We start from the raw sequence: 19323 nt of genomic DNA on the forward strand, positions 1-19323 counted from the left end.
TAATATGAGTCTCGAGAGTATACAGCTCTTCGTAGACTATAGATACTCGAAAGCGTATTGCTTACTCGAGTAAACACACACATATTTTGTGCTCGCACACATCTAACTCGACTCCTAATAGCACATAATGGAGAGGACGCATTTGTAAAACTTTTGGAAAATCGATGAAAACGTTGATAACGTTCAAAAGACATGACTGGAAATCCCTATAATCCGCAGTAGTTCTTAGCTTAACCTAGTGACATCATACCTAGGAACTACAGACATCAATCGTATACAGGCAATGGCCTATGAATCTAAACCATTGCTCTGATACCACCTTTGTCACGACCCAAATTTATGAGTCGCGACCGGCGTTAGGGAATGGGAGTTGTAGCTCCAAATCCCGTAGCAAGCCTAAAAACCTATGTAAATTTTTCGCAAATCAAAACATATTTCATATAGTAAAATACATATGACCCCATTTACAAATAATATCAGAGTTAAAACGCGTTATACAAAATTCTAGTTAAAATATCTAGACTACTGCGGACTGCTAGAATGAAAACCTTCTTTTTCTTCTTGTACAAATGACTTCCGAGAATTAAAACTTCGGAAGCTTGACTCTTCAAATCATATCATACTATCCCTGAAAAATGGGAGGAGCAACGGGATCAGTATAAAACTGAGTGAGTTCACCAAATTACACGCAATATCACATAAAGGGTTAAAATCCATTGAAAATCCATTCTATATATCAAAAATAATCTTTTGACATCATATTGCGTATCTTCTTTACTTTCCTTCATAATTCTTTGTTTATTTCATAAACTTATAGTTTATAGGTATTTGTCGTCCTTGATTTCTTATTATGATATTGATATTTTTCTTTTTCATTTTGTTGCATTAGTTTTCGACCAAATCTTAAATCTAAGTTTATATTATCATGATTCTAAGTCGAACTAAATCATTGGCATGTCTCTTGTGACTTGATCCTTATGGTTGGGTCCCGAGATAGTTCAACCGAGTTACCCATAACCATATGGTACAGTCCCGAGATAATTCAACCGAGTTACTTGTACCATTTCTCAATCCCAAACGATCGATAGGAGTCCCGAGATAATTCAACCGAGTTACTCCTTAGACACGGGTCCCGAGATAGTTCAACCGAGTTACCTTCGTGTCTGCATTCGGACTCTGCACCCTGCAGGTCTTTTGAACTTAACTATCGATTCATATGATTCCTATTGACATTTAATAGGAGTATTTGTTCACATTGTGTCTCGATCTTGTTTCGTATTGATTCTCGATGTATCACACTTACTTTTTATATCGTATGAGTTCCAAGGATTATCATCGAGAATGGATGAGATACAGGTCCCGGGATAATTCTACCGAGTTCAACCTTGTATCTCAATTCTTCATATTTTGTGCACCATAGTACAATTCTCATTTTACGTTTTTGTATTTTTCGTTCTGTTGTATTGATCCTTTATGGACCATGGCATGCACATTATAATCTACAAGCATACATCTATAACACACGCACGTATGGGTATTTATTATGTTTGATAGTACATATCGGAATGTACTATATTTCCTTATTCATATTTGATCTGATACTTGTATATTATTCGATATTCGATTTATTAGTACATATAGGAATGTACTGTACTTTTCTTATTTATATTTGGTTCAATTCACATTTTATTACTTTACCCATCCCCGGTGTTTAAATATATATACTCTTTTCATTTACTTGTATTATTATCAAAATAGCACAATATGATAAAACATCATTTTCAAAACATACATATATATGCATTTTAAGAACATACATTTAAACATAAAAATATTCATATAGCTTTCGTATTAAAATACGCAGCTTTACGAATATTAGCGAGTAATTTAAAGTGTACTCACCACTTGCTATCCATAATCTTTAAAACGGCTAAGCGATATCACGATCTTTCAAATTCCGTGCCTTGTCGATAATCACCTCATCGAGTCTATATAAACATAATTATAGCAAGAATTAATAAACTTCAAGCTATATCTATATAACTAAAAAGTTGGTTTACTAGCCAACTTCGGCTATTAAAAACGCTCACTTAAAATAGTTCAATTCCTAAAAAAAATCAACATTCTTAAAGTTTAAAACGTCTCCTACAACTTTCGTTTAGGGCTCGGAATGAAAATCGAACCCGAAGGTGTCGGAATCTAGCCCATAAGTTTTTTACATAGGGCTGTCCTAAAACTGCAGACCTGCTCCGAGCAATAAAACGTTCTGATCAATTTGATCATCTTAGAGGCAGAACTAAGGAAAACTTAAAGCTAGACAATTGTAGTTAACATCTCAAAGTTTCCGTATCAACAAACGGAACTTGATTCGGAGCTATATAGCTCGAGATATTGCTCTTACAATATGGATGTTTTGCAGGACATTTTCTGCAAAAACGTATGCATTCGGATCACAACTTTTACGCATCATAGTTAACCTATCGATACCACATTCTAACAACAACACAATCCAGCCCCTAAATGTATCCTAATCATACACATTCCAAGACCTAATCATCATTAAAACACTTAGATACGAATTCCATACAAGGGCCGAATGGCCGAATTATCATTTCATTTTTATTCAAAACTTTACAATCACCATCAACTTCAATTCAGCCATAATTATTCAAGCATATAACAATCAAATGATCCTTACATCCTTGACCTAGCTTCATGGCCGAACCCTTCATAAATTTTCATCCAAAAATTTAATTAACAACAACACAATTCATATGACTGTAATCATCAATTTCAATTCATCATGATTTTGCCAAAATCCTAAGCCTAATTTCTCTTTCAATTTATCATTCAAAATCAATAATTTCCAAACACAAAATACCACAACACATCAGCCCTAATTCAACCTCAATTCATCCATTATAACACTTAATTCATAGCTCATAATCATCATACATAATCAAACAACCATTATCATCAAACTTTAACAAAAACCGAAATATTAAACCTGAAACCCTAACTGTAATTTGAGTTTATTACCTCAAATTGAAGCCATAGATCTGTAGATAATCACTTTCTCGTTCCGTGGCCGCAAGAATCGCTCAATTCGGACTTAAAACGAAAGAGATATGGTGTTTTGAAGATTTGTGAGAAATTGGGGAGGAGAGTTACGAGATTCTTTCTCTCTTGCTGAAAAATATGTGATAAATGAATGAATATTCATTTTGAAAGTGATGATAATAAGTGGGCAAAGAGTCCACTTTGGTCCTTGAAGTTGCCACCTCCATATCTTTAAATTTTTAACTTTTCTTTCGTTCAATTTAGTCCGTCTAACGTAAATTCTTTAGGCCCGATTAATTTCATATTATTTATTTCCAGATAAATAGTATTACTCCATATCTTATTATCTCACTTTCCAACAATTTATTTTGGCAATTTTGGCCAAAAACGCTCAAATTTCCTTTTTGAGCGAACTTGCACTTTTTTTCACTTTTTCGTCCAATATTTCATCTTAATAAATATCGATACCAATAATCGATATTATTTTCCTACCTTATGAAAATATATTAATGACAACTTCCTTCGGAAGTTTGTGGCTAAAAGTCCATTTTAGTCCCGACTAAAACCAATTGCTCGCATAATAATTTTCAATTAAAATTATTATTTTACGATAATTCCAATAGACCCGCTTCGGTCTAAGTCCTTATTATCCATTCTTAATATGATAGTCTCATTCTTAATCCTTACGATTATGCCTCGTGGCGCTACACGTAATACCTCAAAAATTTAGGTTATTACAGTTTGGCTTAAATTGCGAAAAGGGTGAAACGCTTTGATTGTTTCGTAACATTAGTAAACGTTTGGCTTAAATTGCTAAAAAAGGTGAAACGTTTGGATTTGTTTTATATGTTTGTAAACGTTTGACTTAAATCGCTAAAATGGTGAAATGTTTGGATTTGTTTCGTAATATTTGTAAACGTTTGACTTAAATTGCTAAAAAGGTGAAACGCTTGGATGTGTTTCGTAAAGTTCATAAACGTTTGGCTTAAATTGCTAAAAATAAGAAATGCTTGTATTTGTTTCGTAACGTTTGTAAAAGTCTGGCTTAAATTGCCAAAAAACGGGAAACGTTTGGATTTATTTAGTAATGTTTGTAAACGTTTGGCTTACATCGCGAAAAAGGTGAAACGTTTGGATTTGTTTCGTAACGTCTCTAAATGTTTTGCTTAAATCACTAAAAAGGTGAAACGTTTCGATTTGTTTCGTAACGTTTGTAAACGTTTGGCTTCATTCGCTAAAATGGGGAAACGCTTGGATTTGTTTCAAAACTTCTGTAAATATTTGGCTTAAATCGCTAAAAAGGTGAAACGTTTCGATTTGTTTATAATGTTTGTAAACGTTTGGCTTAAATTGCTAAAAAGGTGAAACGCCTGGATTTGTTTCGTAATGTTTGTAAACTTTTTTAAAGGTTTGGCTTAAATTGCTAAAAAGGTGAAACGCTTGGATTTGTTTCGTTACGGTTGTAAACGTTTGGCTTAAATTTCTAAAAATGGGAAACGTTTGGATTTATTTCGAAATGTTTTAAATGTTTGGTTTTGTTTCGTAACCTTTGCAAACGTTTAGGTTCAATCGCTAAAAAGGTGAAACATTTGGAGTTTTTTCGTAGCATTTGTAAATGTTTGGCTTAAATCGCCAAAAATATGAAACATTTGGTTTTGTTCCATAACGTAGTAAACGTTTGTTTTAAATTGCTAAAAAGGTGAAACAGTTTGATTTATTTCGTAACGTTTGTAAACGTTTGGCTTAAGTTGCAAAAAAGGTGAAAATTTTGGATTTGTTTTATAACCTTTGTAAGCATTTGGCTAAATTGCTAAAAAGGTGAAACGTTTGGATTTGTTTCATATGTTTGTAAACGTTTGGCTTAAATTGTTAAAAAGGTAAAACATGTGGATTTGTTTCGTAATGTTTGTAAATGTTTGACTTAAATTGCTAAAAAGGTGAAACGCTTGGATGTCTTTTTTAACTTTTGTAAACGTTTGACTTAAATTGCTAAAAAAGTGAAATGCTTGTATTTGTTTCGTAACGTTTGTAAACGTTCGGCTTAAATTGCTATATATGTGAAACGCTTGGTTTTATTTTGTAATGTTTTTAAATGTTTGGCTTAAATCGCTAAAAAAGTGAAAGGTTTGGATTTGTTTCAAAATTTTTTAAACTTTTGGCTTATATCGCAAAAATGGGGAAACGTTTGGATTTGTTTCGTAACATTTGTAATCATTTGTCTTAAAGAGCTAAAACGGTGAAACGTTTGAATTTGTTTCGTAACGTTTGTAAACGTTTGACATAACTTGCTAAAAAGGTGAAACGCTTTGATTGGTTTCGTAATGTTTATAAACGTTTGGCTTAAATTGCTAAAAAGATGAAACGGTCGGATACGTTTCGTAACGTTTATAAACGTTTGGATTAAATTGCTAAAAAGGTGAAACGCTTGGTTTTGTTTCGTAATGTTTGTAAACGGTTGGCTTAAATCGCTAAAAATGTGAAACGTTTGGATTTTTTTCGTAACGTTTTAAAAGTTTTGTTTTGTTTCATAAGATTTGTAAATGTTTAACTTAAATCGCTAGAAAGGTGAAACGTTTGGATTTGTTTAGTAATGTTTGTAAACGTTTGGCTTAAATAGCTAAAAAGGCGAAACGTTTGGATTTGTTTAGTAACATTTGTAAACGTTTAGCTTAAAGAGCTAAAAAGGTGAAACGTTTGGATTTGCTTCGTAATGTTTGTAAACGTTTGGCATAAATTGCTAAAAAAGTTAAACGCTTAGATTTGTTTCGTAACGTTTGTAAACGTTTGGCTTAAATTGCTAAAAAGATGAAACACTTGGATTTGTTTCGTAATGTTTGTAAACTTTTTGCTAAAATTGCTAAAAAGATGAAACACTTGGTTTTGTTTCGTATCGTTTGAAAACGTTTGGCTTAAATCGCTAAAAATATGAAACATTTGGATTTGTTTCGTAATGTTTTAAACGTTTAGTTTTATTTCATAACATTTGTAAACTTTTAGCTTACATCGCTAAAAAGGTGAAACGTTTGGATTTGTTTAGTAATGTTTGTAAATGTTTGGCTTAAATCGCTAAAAAAGTGAAACGTTTGGATTTGTTTAGTAACATTTGTGTACGTTTGGCTTAAATCGCTAAAATGGTGAAATGTTTGGATTTGTTTCGTAACGTTTGTAAACGTTTGGCTAAAATTGCTAAAATGGTGAAATGTTTGGATTTGTTGCATAACGTTTGTAAACGTTTTTAAAGGTTTGGCTTAAATTGCTAAAAAGGTGAAACACTTGGATTTGTTTCGTTATGGTTGTAAACGTTTGGCTTAAATCGCTAAAAATGGGAAACGTTTGGATATATTTCGTAATGTTTTAAATGTTTGGTTTTGTTTCGTAACGTTGGTAAATGTTTGGCTTAAATCGCTAAAAAGGTGAAACGTTTGGAGTTGTTTCGTAGCATTTGTAAATGTTTGGCTTAAATCGCTAAAAATGTGAAACATTTTGTTTTATTCCGTAACGTAGTAAACGTTTGGGTTAAATTGCTAAAAAGGTGAAACGGTTGGATTTATTTCGTAACGTTTGTAAACGTTTGGCTTAAATTGCAAAAAGGTGAAAATTTAAGATTTGTTTTATAACCTTTGTAAACGTTTGGCTAAATTGCTAAAAAGGTGAAACGTTTGGATTTGTTTCATATGTTTGTAAACGTTTCGCTTAAATCGCTAAAGAGGTGAAACATTTGGATTTGTTTCGTAATGTTTGTATACGTTTGACTTAAATTGCTAAAAAGGTGAAATGCTTAGATGTCTATCGTAAAATTTGTAAACTTTTGGCTTAAATTGCTAAAAAGGTGAAGCGCTTGTATTTGTTTCGTAACGTTTGTAAACGTTTGGCTTAAATTGCTATAAAGGTGTAACGCTTGGTTTTATTTTGTAATGTTTGTAAATGTTTGGCTTAAATCGCTAAAAAAGGGAAATGTTTGGATTTGTTTCAAAACGTTTTAAACGTTTGGCTTAAATCGCAAAAATGGAAAAACATTTGGATTTGTTTCATAACGTTTTTAATCGTTGGCCTAAAGAGCTAAAAAGGTGAAACGTTTGGATTTGTTTCGTAACGTTTGTAAAAGTTTGGCATAAACTGCTAAAAAGGTAAAACGCTTTGATTGGTTTCGTAACGTTTATAAACGTTTCGCTTAAATTGCTACAAAGGTGAAATGGTCGGATACGTTTCGTAACATTTGTAAACGTTTGGCTTAAATTGCTAAAAAGGTGAAACGCTTGGTTTTGTTACGTAATGTTTGTAAACGTTTGGCTTAAATCGCTAAAAATGTGAAACGTTTGGATTTGTTTCGTAACGTTTTAAAAGTTTTATTTTGTTTCATAAGATTTGTAAACGTTTAGCTTAAATCGCTGAAAAGGGGAAACATTTGGATTTGTTTAGTAATGTTTGTAAACGTTTGGCTTAAATCGTTAAAAAGGTGAAACGTTTGGATTTGTTTAGTAACGTTAGTAAATGTTTAGCTAAAAGAGCAAAAAAGGTGAAACGTTTGGATTTGCTTCGGAACGATTGTAAACATTTGGCATAAATTGCTAAAAATGTGAAACGCTTGGATATGTTTCGTAACGTTTGTAAACGTTTGGCTTAAATTGCTAAAAAGATGAACCACTTGGATTTGTTTTGTAATGTATGTAAAAGTTTGGCTAAAATTGCTAAAAAGATGATACACTTGGTTTTGTTTTGTATCGTTTGAAAACGTTTGGCTTAAATCGCTAAAAATATAAAACATTTGGATTTGTTTCGTAACGTTTTAAACGTTTGATTTTGTTTCATAACATTTGTAAACGTTTAGCTTACATCGCTAAAAAGGTGAAATGTTTGGATTTATTTAATAATGTTTGTAAGAGTTTGGCTTAAATCGCTAAAAAAGTGAAACGTTTGGATTTGTTTAGTAACGTTTCTATACGTTTGGCTTAAATCGCTAAAATGATGAAATGTTTGGATTTGTTTCGTAACGTTTGTAAACGTTTGGCTAAAATCGCTAAAATGGTGAAATGTTTGGATTTGTTTCGAAACTTTTGTAAACGTTTGGCTAAAATCGCTAAAAAGGCAAAATGATTGGATTTGTTTCGTAAAGTTTGTAAAAATATAGCTTAAATTGCGAAAAGGGTGAAACGCTTTGATTGTTTCGTAACATTTGTAAACGTTTGGCTTAAATTGCTAAAAAGGAGAAACACTTGGATATGTTTCGTAACGTTTGTAAACGTTTGGCTTAAATTGCTAAAAAGGATAAAACACTTGGATTTGTTTCGTAATGCTTGTAAACGTTTGACTTACATTGCTAGAAAGGTGAAACGCTTGGACGTGTTTCGTAAAGTTCGTAAACGTTTGGCTTAAATTGCTAAAAATGTGAAACGCTTGTATTTGTTTCGTAACGTTTGTAAACGTATGTCTCAAATTGCTAAAATGGTGAAACGCTTGGTTTTGTTTTGTAATATTTGTAAATGTTTGGCTTAAATCGCTAAAAATGCGAAACGTTTGGATTTGTTTCGTAACTTTTTAAACGTTTGGTTTTGTTTCATAACGTTTGTAAACGTCTGGCTTAAATCGCCAAAAAACGGGAAGCGTTTGGATTTGTTTAGTAACGTTTGTAAACGTTTGGCTTATGTCCGAAAAAGGTAAAATGTTTGGATTTGTTTCGTAACGTCTCTAAATGTTTTGCTTAAATCGCTAAAAAGGTGAAACGTTTGGATTTGTTTCGTAACGTCTGTAAAACTTTGGCTTAATTCGCTAAAATGGTGAAACGCTTGGATTTGTTTTAAAACGTCTGTAAATATTTGGCTTGAATCGCTAAAAAGGTAAAACGTTTGGATTTATTTATAATGTTTGTAAACGTTTGGTTTAAATTGCTAAAAAGGTGAAACGCCTGGATTTGTTTCGTAATGTTTGTAAACGTTTTTAAAGGTTTGGCTTAAATTGCTAAAAAGGTGAAACGCTTGGATTTGTTTCGTTACGGTTGTAAACGTTTGGCTTAAATTGCAAAAAAGGTGAAAATTTTGGATTTGTTTTATAACTTTTGTAAACGTTTGGCTAAATTGCTAAAAAGGTGAAACGTTTGGATTTGTTTCATATGTTTGTAAACGTTTGGCTTAAATCGCTAAAAAGGTGAAACATTTGGATTTGTTTTATAATGTTTGTAAACGTTTGACTTAAATTGCTAAAAAGGTGAAACGCTTGGATGTCTTTCGTAACAATTGTAAACGTTTGGCTTAAATTGCTAAAAAGGTGAAAAGCTTGTATTTGTTTCGTAACGTTTGTAAACGTTTGGCTTAAATTACTATAAAGGTGAAACGCTTGGTTTTATTTTGTAATGTATGTAAATGTTTGGCTTAAATCGCTAAAAAAGTGAAAAGTTTGGATTTGTTTCAAAAGTTTTAAACATTTGGCTTATATTGCAAAAATGGGAAACGTTTGGATTTGTTTCGTAATGTTTGTAATCGTTTGGCTTAAAGAGCTAAAAAGGTGAAACGTTTGGATTTGTTTCGTAACGTTTCTAAACGTTTAGCATAAATTGCTGAAAAGGTGAAACGCTTTGATTGGTTTCGTAACGTTTATAAACGTTTTGCTTAAATTGCTAAAAAGGTCAAACGGTCGGATACGTTTCGTAATGTTTGTAAACGTTTGGCTTAAATTGCTAAAAAGGTGAAACACTTTGTTTTGTTTCGTAATGTTTGTATACGTTTGGCTTAAATCAGCAAAAATCTGATACGTTTGGATTTGTTTCGTAACGTTTTAAAAGTTTGGTTTTGTTTCATAAGATTTGTAAAAGTTTAGCTTAAATAGCTAAAAAGGTGAAACGTTTGGATTTGTTTAGTAATGTTTGTAAATGTTTGGCTTAAATCGCTAAAAAGGTGAAACGTTTGGATTTGTTTCGTAACGTTTGTAAACGTTTGGCTTAAATCGTTAAAATGGTGAAACGTTTGGATTTGTTTCGTAACGTTTGAACGTTTGGCTAAAATAGCTAAAAAGATGAAACGTTTAGATTAGTTTCGTAACGTTTGTAAACGTTTGGCATAAATCGCTGTAAAGGTGAAACAGTTGGATTTGTTTTGTAACGTTTTTAAAAATTTGGCTTAAATTGCGAAAATGATGAAACGCTTGGATTGTTTCGTAATGTTTGTAAACGTTAGGCTTAAATTGCTAATAAAATGAAACGTTTGGATTTGTTTCGTAACGTTATTAAACGTTTGGCTTAAATTGCAAAAAAGATGAAAAATTAGGATTTGTTTCATAACCTTTGAAAATGTTTGGTTTAAATTGCTAAATAGGGGAAACGTTTGGATTTGTTTCATATGTTTGTAAACTTTTGGCTTAAATCGCTAAAAAGGTGAAACGTTTGGATTTGTTTCGTAACATTTGTAAACGTTTGGCTAAAATTGCTAAAAAGGTGAACGCTTTTATTTGTTTCGTAACGTTTGTAAACGTTTGGATTAAATTGCTAAAAAGGTAAAATGCTTGGTTTTTTTTTGTAATGTTTGTAAACGTTTGGCTTAATTTGCTAAAAATGCGAAACATTTGGATTTGTTACGTCACTTTTTAAATGTTTGGTTTTGTTTCGTGGCGTTTGTAAACGTTTGGCTTAAATCGCTAAAAAGGTGAAATGTTTGGATTTGTTTCATAACTTTTGGCTTATATCGCTAAAAAGGTGAAACGTTTGGATTTGTTTCGTAATTTTTGGCTTATATCGCTAAAAAGGTGAAACGTTTAGCATTGTTTCGTAACCTTTGTAAATATTTGGTTTAAATCGCTAAAAAGGTGAAACGTTGAATTTATTTCGTAATGTCTGTAAACGTTTAGCTTAAATTGCTAAAAAGGTGAAACGCTTGGATTTGTTTCGTATTGTATGTAAACATTCGGCTTAAATCGCTAAAAAGGTGAAACGCTTGGATTTGTTTCGTAATGTCTGTAAATGTTTGGCTTAAATCGCTAAAAAAGTGGAACGTTTGGATTTGTTTCATAAAGTTTTAAACGTTTGGCTTAAATCGCAAAAATGGGGAAACGTTTGGATTTGTTTCGTAACGTTTGTAATCGTTTGGCTTAAAGAGCTAAAAAGGTGAAACATTTGGAATTGTTTCGCAACGTTTGTAGAAGTTTGGCATAAATTGCTAAAAAGGTGAAACGCTTGGATTGGTTTCGTAACGTTTATAAACGTTTGGCTTAAATTGCTAATAAGGTTAAACAGTCGGATACGTTTCGTAGTGTTTGTAAACGTTCGGCTTAAATTTCTAAAAAGGTGAAACGCTTGGTTTTGTTTCATAATGTTTGTAAATGTTTGGCTTAAATCGCTAAAAATGTGAAACGTTTGGATTTGTTTCGTAACGTTTTAAAAGTTTGATTTTGTTTCATAAGATTTATAAACGTTTAGCTTAAATCTCTAAAAAGGTGAAACGTTTGGATTTGATTAGTATTGTTTGTAAACATTTGGCTTAAATCGCTAAAAAGGCGAAACGTTTGGATTTGATTAGTAATGTTTGTAAACGTTTGGCTTAAATCGCTAAAAAGGCGAAACGTTTGGATTTATTTAGTAACATTTGTAAACGTTTGGCTTAAATCGCTAAAATGGGGAAACGTTTGGATTTGTTTCGTAACGTTTGTAAACGTTTGGCTAAAATCGCTAAAAAGATGAAACGTTTGGATTTGTTTCGTAATAATTTTAAAGGTTTGGCTTAAACTGCTAAAAAGATGAAACGTTTGGATTTGTTTCGTAACGTTTTTAAACGTTTGGCTTAAATTCCAAAAAAGATTAAAAATTAGGATTTGTTTCATAACCTTTGAAAACGTTTGGCTTAAATTGCTAAATAGGGGAAACGTTTGGATTTGTTTCATATGTTTGTAAACTTTTGGCTTAAATCGCTAAAAAGGTGAAACGCTTGGATTTTTTTCGTAGCGTCTGTAAATGTTTGGCTTATATCGCTAAAAAGGTGAAACGTTTGGATTTGTTTCCTAACATTTGTAAACGTTTAGCTTAAATTGCTTAAAAGGTGAGACGCTTGGATTTGTTTCGTAATGTTTGTAAACGTTTTTAAAGGTTTGGCTTAAATTGCTAAAAAGGTGAAACGCTTGGATTTGTTTTGTTACGTTTGTAAACGTTTGGCTTAAATCGCTAAAAATGGAAAATGTTTGGATTTGTTTCGTAACGTTTTAAACGTTTGGTTTTGTTTCGTAATGTTTGTAAACGTTTGGCTTAAATAGCTAAAAAGGTGAAACGTTTTGTTTTGTTTCGTAACGTTTGTAAACGTTTAGGTTCAATCGCTAAAAGGGGAAACGTTTGGAGTTGTTTTGTAGCGTTTGTAAACGTTTTGCTTAAATTGCTAAAAATGTGAAACGTTTGGTTTTTTTCCGTACCGTTTGTAAACGTTTGGTTTAAATTGCTAAAAAGGTGAAATGGTTGGATTTGTTTTGTAACGTTTGTAAAAGTATGCCTTAAATGGCGAAAATGGTGAAACGCTTGGATTGTTTCGTAACGTTTGTAAACGTTTTACTTAAATTGCTAAAAATGCGAAACACTTGGATTTGTTTCGTAATGTTTGTAAATGTATGGCTTAAATTGCAAAAAAGGTGAAAAATTTGGATTTGTTTATAACCTTTGTAAACGTTTAGCTAAATTGCTAAAAAGATGAAACATTTGGATTTGTTTCATATGTTTGTAAACTTTTCACTTAAATCGCTAAAAAGGTGAAACGATTGGATTTTGTTCTTAACGTCTGTAAACATTTGGCTTAAATCGCTAAAAAGGTGAAACGTTAGATTTGTTTCATAATGTTTATAAACATTTGGCTTAAATTGCTAAAAAGGTGAAACGCTTGGATTTGTTTCGTAATGTTTGTAAACGTTTTTAAAGGTTTGGGGTAAATTGCTAAAAAGGTGAAACGCTTGGATTTGTTTCATAACGTTTGTAAACGTTTGGCTTAAATCGCTAAAAATGGGAAACATTTGGATTTGTTTCGTGATGTTTTAAACGTTCGGTTTGGTTTCGTAACGTTTGTAAACGTTTAGCTTAAATCGCTAAAAGGTGAAACGCTTGGATTTGTTTCGTAACGTTTGGATTTGTTTCGTAACGTTTTAAACATTTGGTTTTTTTTCGTAACGTTTTTAAACGTTAGGCTTAAATCGCTAAAAAGCGAAACGTTTTGTTTTGTTTCGTAACGTTTGTAAACGTTTTGCTTAAATCGCTAAAAAGGTGAAACGTTTGGATTTGTTTCGTAACGTTTGTAAGCCTTTGGCTTATATCGCCAAAAAGGTGAAACATTCGGATTTATTTCGTTACGTCTGTAAATGTTTGGCTTAAATCGTTAAAAAGGTGAAACATTCGGATTTGTTTCGTAACGTTTGTAAACATTTGGCTTAAATTGCTAAAAAGGTGAAACACTTGGATCTGTTTCGTTACGTTTGCAAACATTTGGCTTAAATCGCTAAAAATGGGAAGCGTTTGGATTTGTTTCGTAATGTTTAAAACGTTTGGATTTGTTTCGTAATGTTTAAAAAGGAGAAATGTTTTGATTTGTTTCGTAACGTTTGTAACTGGCTTAATTCGCTAAAAAGGTGAAACATTTGGATTTGTTTTGTACCGTTTGTAAACATTTGGCTTAAATCGCTGAAAAGGTGAAACGTTTGGATTTGTTTGGCAATGTTTGGCTTAAATTGCTAAAAAGGTGAAACGCTTGAATTTATTTCGTAAGGTTTGTAAAAGTTTGGCTTTAATTGCTAAAAAGGTCAAACGCTTGGTTTTGTTTATTAATGTTTATAAAGGTTTGGCATTAATCGCTAAAAATATGAAACGTTTGGATTTGTTTCGTAACGTTTTAAACATTTTGTTTTGTTTCGTAACGTTTGCCTTGAATTGCTAAAAAGGTGAAACGCTTGGATTTGTTTCGTAACGTTATAAACATTTTGTTTTGTTTTGTAACGTTTGTAAACGTTTGTCTTAAATTGCTGAAAGGCGAAACGTTTGGATTTATTTCGTAACATTTGTAAATGTTTGGCTTTAATTGCTAAAAAGGTCAAATGCTTGATTTTGTTTAGTAACGTTTGTAAAGGTTTGGCTTTAATCGCTAAAAATATGAAACGTTTGGATTTGTTTCGTAACGTTTTAAACATTTTGTCTTGTTTCGTAACGTTTGTAAACGTTTGGCTTCAATTGTTAAAAAGGTGAAACGCTTGTTCGTAACGTTTGTAAAAGTTTGACTTTAATTGCTATAAAGGTCAAACACTTGGTTTTGTTTAGAAACGTTTGTAAAGGTTTGGCTTTAATCGCTTAAAATATGAAACGTTTGGTTTTGTTTCGTTACGTTTTAAACATTTTGTTTTGTTTCGTAACGTTTGTTAATGTTTGGCTTAAATCCCAGAAAAGGCGAAACGTTTGGATTTGTTTCGTAACATTTGTAAAAGTTTGGCTTTAATTGCTAAAAAGGTGAAACGCTTGGTTTTGTTTAGTAACGTTTGTAAAGGTTTGGCTTTAAACGCTAAAAACTATGAAACGTTTGGATTTGTTTCGTAATGTTTTAAACATTTTGTTTTGTTTCATAACGTTTGTAAACGTTTGGCTTCAATTGCTAAAAAGGTGAAACGCTTGGATTTGTTTCGCAGCATTTGTAAAAGTTTGGCTTTAATTGCTAAAAAGGTCAGACACTTGGTTTTGTTTCGTAACGTTTGTAAAGGTTTGGCTGTAATCGCTAAAAATATGAAACGTTTGGATTTGTTTCATACTGTTTTAAACATTTTGTTTTGTTTCGTAGCGCTTGTAAACGTTTGGATTTGTTTCTTAACGTTTTTAAATGTTTGGCTTAAATTACTAAAAAGGCAAAACGCTTGGATTTGTTGTGTAACGTTTGTAAACGTTTGGCTTAAATTGCTAAAAAGGTGAAATGTTTGGATTTATTTAGTAATGTTTGTAAAGTTTGGCTTAAATCGTCAAAAAGGGGAAACGTTTGAATTTGTTTTGTAAAGTTTGTAAACGTTTGGCTTAAATCGCTAAAAAGGTGAAACGTTTGGATTTGTTTCGTAACGTTTGCAAACGTTTGACTGATATCCCTAAAAAGGTGAAACATTTGGAATTGTTTCGTAACGTTTGTAAACGTTTGGCTTATATTGCTAAAAAGGTGAAACGCTTGGATTTGTCATGTAACGTTTGTAAACGTTTGGCTTAAATTGATAAAAAGGCAAAACATTTGAATTGGTTTCCTATCCTTTGTAAACGTTTGGCGTAAATCGAAAAAAAGTTGAAACGTTTGGATTTGTTTCGTAACGTTTGTAAATTTTTGACTTCAATCGCTAAAAAGGAGAAACGTTTGGATTTATTTCGTAACGTAGGTAAACGTTGGCATAAATCGCTAAAAATCGAAAATGTTTGGATTATTTTCGCAACGTTTTAAGCGTTTGGCTTAAATCTCTAAAATTGGGAAAAGTTTGGATTTGTTTCATAATGTTTTGTAAACGTTTGGCTTAAAGTGCTAAAAAGGTGAAATGTTTGGTTTTGTTTCATAATGTTTGTAAACGTTTGGCTTAAATCGCTAAAAAGGGGAAACGTTTGGATTTGTTTCGTAACATTTGTAAGGGTTTGGCTTAAATTTCTAAAAAGGTGAAACGCTTGGATATTTTTCGTAACATTTGCAAACGTTTGGCTTAAATTACTAAAAAGGTTAAACGCATGAATTTGTTTCAGAACGTATGAAAATATTTCGCTTAAATTTCTAAAAAGGTGAAACGCTTGTATTTGTTTCGTAACGTTTGTAAACGTTTGGCTTAAATTACTAAAAAGGTCAAACGCTTGCTTTTTTTTCGTAACATTTGTAAGGGTTTGGCTTAAATTGCTAAAAATGTGAAACGTTTGGATTTGTCGTAACGTTTTAAACGTTTGGTTTTGTTTCGTAATGTTTGGAAACGTTTGGCTTTTATCGCTAAAAAGGCGAAACGTTTAGATTTGTTTCGTAACGTTTGTAAACGTTTGGCTTAAATCGTTAAAAAGGGGAAGTTTGGAATTGTTTCGTATCGTTTGTAAACTTTTGACTTAAATTGCTAAAAAGGTTAAATATTTTGATTTGTTTTCTAACGTTTGTAAACGTTTGACTTAAATCGCTAAAAAGGTGAAACATTTAGATTTGTTTTGTACCGTTTGTAAACATTTGGCTTAAATTGCTAAAAAGGTGAAACGTTTGGATTTGTTTGGTAACGTTTGTAAACATTTTGCTTAAATTGCTAAAAAGGTGAAACTCTTTGATTTGTTTCGTAATGTTTTTAAAAGTTTGGCTTTAATTGCTAAAAAGGTCAAACGCTTGGTTTTGTTTAGTAACGTTTGTAAAGGTTTGACTTTAATCGCTAAAAATATGAAACGTTTGTATTTGTTTCGTAACGTTTTAAACATTTTGTTTTGTTTCGTAACATTTGTAAACCTTTGGCTTAAATCGCTGAAAAAGCGAAATGTTTGGATTCGTTTCGTAACGTTTGTAAAAGTTTGGCTTTAATTGCTAAAAAGGTTAAACGCTTGGTTTTGTTTAGAAACATTTGTAATGGTTTGGCTTTAATCGATTAAAATATGAAACATTTGGATTTGTTTCGTTATGTTTTAAACATTTTGTTTTGTTTCGTAGCGTTTGTAAACATTTGGCTTAAATCGTTGAAAAGGCAAAACGTTTGGATTTGTTTCGTAATGTTTGTAAAAATTAGGCTTTAATTGCTAAAAAGGACAAACATTAACATGGTGTACCAGTTTCTATTGTTTCGTAATGTTTGTCAGTTTGCATGGTGTACCAGTTTCTATTGTTTCAGACAGAGGTTCTGTGTTTACTTCGAGGTTCTGGAAAGCATTACAAGAATCCTTGGGTTCTCGGTTGGATTTTAGTACAGCTTTCCATCCTCAGACTGACGGTCAGTCTGAGAGGACTATTCAGACGTTGGAGGATATGCTTAGGATGTGTGTTCTCGATTTTCAGGGTAGCTGGGATACTCATCTGCCGTTGATTGAGTTTTCTAATAACAACAGTTACCATGCGAGTATCGAGACGGCGCCCTATGAGGCTTTGTACGGGCGCAAGTGTAGATCTCCTATCTGTTGGGAGGAGGTCGGAGAGCGTAAACTCTCGGGAGCTAAGATTATTCAGATTACCTCAGAGAAGGTACCGTTGATTAAGCGGAGGTTAGAGACTGCTTTTAGTCGGCACAAGAGTTATGCTGATCCGAAGAGGAAAGACATTGAGTTTCATGTTGGTGATTTCATGTTTCTTCGGGTTTCGCCTATGAAAGGCGTGGTTCGTTTTGGTGTCAAGGGAAAGTTGGCGCCGAGGTATATTGGTCCGTATGAGATTTCAGAGAGAATTGGAACTGTGGCTTATCGTCTGGTTTTTCCGCCAGACATGTTGTTAGTACATCCTGTGTTTCACATTTCTATGTTGAGAAATTGCATTTCTGATCCTTCTCACGTGATTGTGCCTCAGAGTGTTGAGATTGACCAGGAGCTGTCCTATGAGGAACAGCCAGTTGAGATTGTTGATACGCAGGTGCGTAAATTGCGGAACAAGGAGATTCTGATGGTCAAAGTTCTCTGGCGCAATCATTCTGTAGAGGAGTGTACTTAGGAGACCGAGTTGGATATGCGAAATCGCTATCCTTTTCTTTTTCCGTGAGGTACGATATCTTGATTTTCGGTGACTTTTATGATTTCTTTTTGTGTTACGTGTTGCTCTGGTGGAAATTGCTCATCGTGTTAAATTCGAGGACGAATTTTTAATTATTTGGGGAGAATGTAATATCCCGTATTTTTGAATTATTTCATTTAAAATTTGTTATTTTGACTTTTGCATTCTGTCAAGTTTTAAGTAATTTATTATTATTATTATTATTATTATTATTATTATATATTTCTATTTAATTTTATTTGAGTCGTTCGTTGATCCGTTCGTGGTTCGTTTCGGACTAAATTTGTATTATTAATATTTTAAAAGAAAAAAAAATAGTTATACTTTAGAAAGCATGCATGAAACCATGCACTCATGTATAAAGCCCATCCAATATTTGTGAATGTACAAAATTGTTAGGAAGCCCATCATTTTAATGAACAGAAACTGAATTGAGTAGCATAAAGAGAAATTTGCTGCGTCCCTTATTCTTTTCTTTCATTCTGTTTGTTCAAACCCTATATATACTCACGTATCTCATTATTTTTCACCAAAACGTTATAAGCAAAACCCTAGCCGATTAACACCTCAAAACTCCTAAACCTTACATTCATCATCATTCCTCCTAAGGTTTCCCATAATTCGGTAAGCCTTCATTCTTGATTTTCTGGTTTAAGTTTATAATCGGCACCTCCGTAATTCGAATCGTTCTCCTTCGTTTTGGCTTGTAATTCAGTTCCGTTTCATCCCCGTGGAAGTAGACTCGTCCCTCTACAAGTTTGCCTTTTGTTTCTCGCGATTTGGTACGTTACATTTATCGTTTGAATCACCGCCGTGTCACCGTATTTCTCTCGGCTAATTCCTTCATCTTTCAACTCTCAGTGTTTGTCAAGCCCTTGTTGTGTCCATTGTTCATCATAGCATTTTGGGAGTTGTTCTCAATCTCTGAATCCGGTAGAGTTTCATTCTTCATCGTGAAACGGTACGTCGTTCTCTTTATTACGTTGTCTCTGTTTCTTGTTGCACGGTTGTGTTTCGATTTGAGTTTCCCTTCGGTGATTTGTTTCTTGTCCTGAGATTATGATGATCACCCACATGAATCTCTACTTTAGTTTGGTGTTTGAGTTGTGTAATATGTTGCTTCTCACTTTTGGAAACCGATGGCCCTTGTTCGATGTCGACTCGGATCCATGTTGATATTTGATGGTAGTTTTGGTTTGTTTATAGGACTCTAGATTGAAGTCTAATGTTGGTTTTGGTTTAGGGTATATGTTATAAATTGCTAGGTTGATTAAGTTTAAATTTTGAAATTTGGTTAAGGATTCTGCAACTTTGAATTATGGCTTAGGTGAGTTTCTGTTGTTAAGATGTAGGAGATGGCTAAAATGCCATTTTGGCCATTAAACTATTTTGACTAAATTAAATAAATTCCTAAAGTTAAACATTACCTAAAAGCTTGGTTTTCGTTTTAATTTTTAATTAATATGTTATTAACGATAATTATTTACAAATTAAGTTAATATAATTATTCGGGTAATTATATTTGCCTTCAATCGTCGTTTTGTCAAAAATTGGCTAAATTACAATTTAGTCCCTAAACGATTTTTTAAAAACAAAA

The 19323-nt window shown here is 32.4% G+C and overlaps 1 long non-coding RNA gene across 1 annotated transcript; it reads right to left on the reverse strand.

The window, feature by feature from the left end:
- Positions 1–407: 407 nt before the first annotated feature.
- LOC126660027 (uncharacterized) lies at positions 408–1990 on the reverse strand. Its single transcript, XR_007635194.1, has 2 exons — positions 1903–1990; positions 408–628 (listed from the first exon to the last, which is right to left on the reverse strand). It is a non-coding gene; the product is annotated as an uncharacterized LOC126660027 (long non-coding RNA).
- Between the last annotated feature and the right edge of the window lie 17333 nt (positions 1991–19323).

Source organism: Mercurialis annua, linkage group LG8 (genome assembly GCF_937616625.2).
Source record: "Mercurialis annua linkage group LG8, ddMerAnnu1.2, whole genome shotgun sequence".
Lineage (NCBI taxonomy): Eukaryota > Viridiplantae > Streptophyta > Magnoliopsida > Malpighiales > Euphorbiaceae > Mercurialis > Mercurialis annua.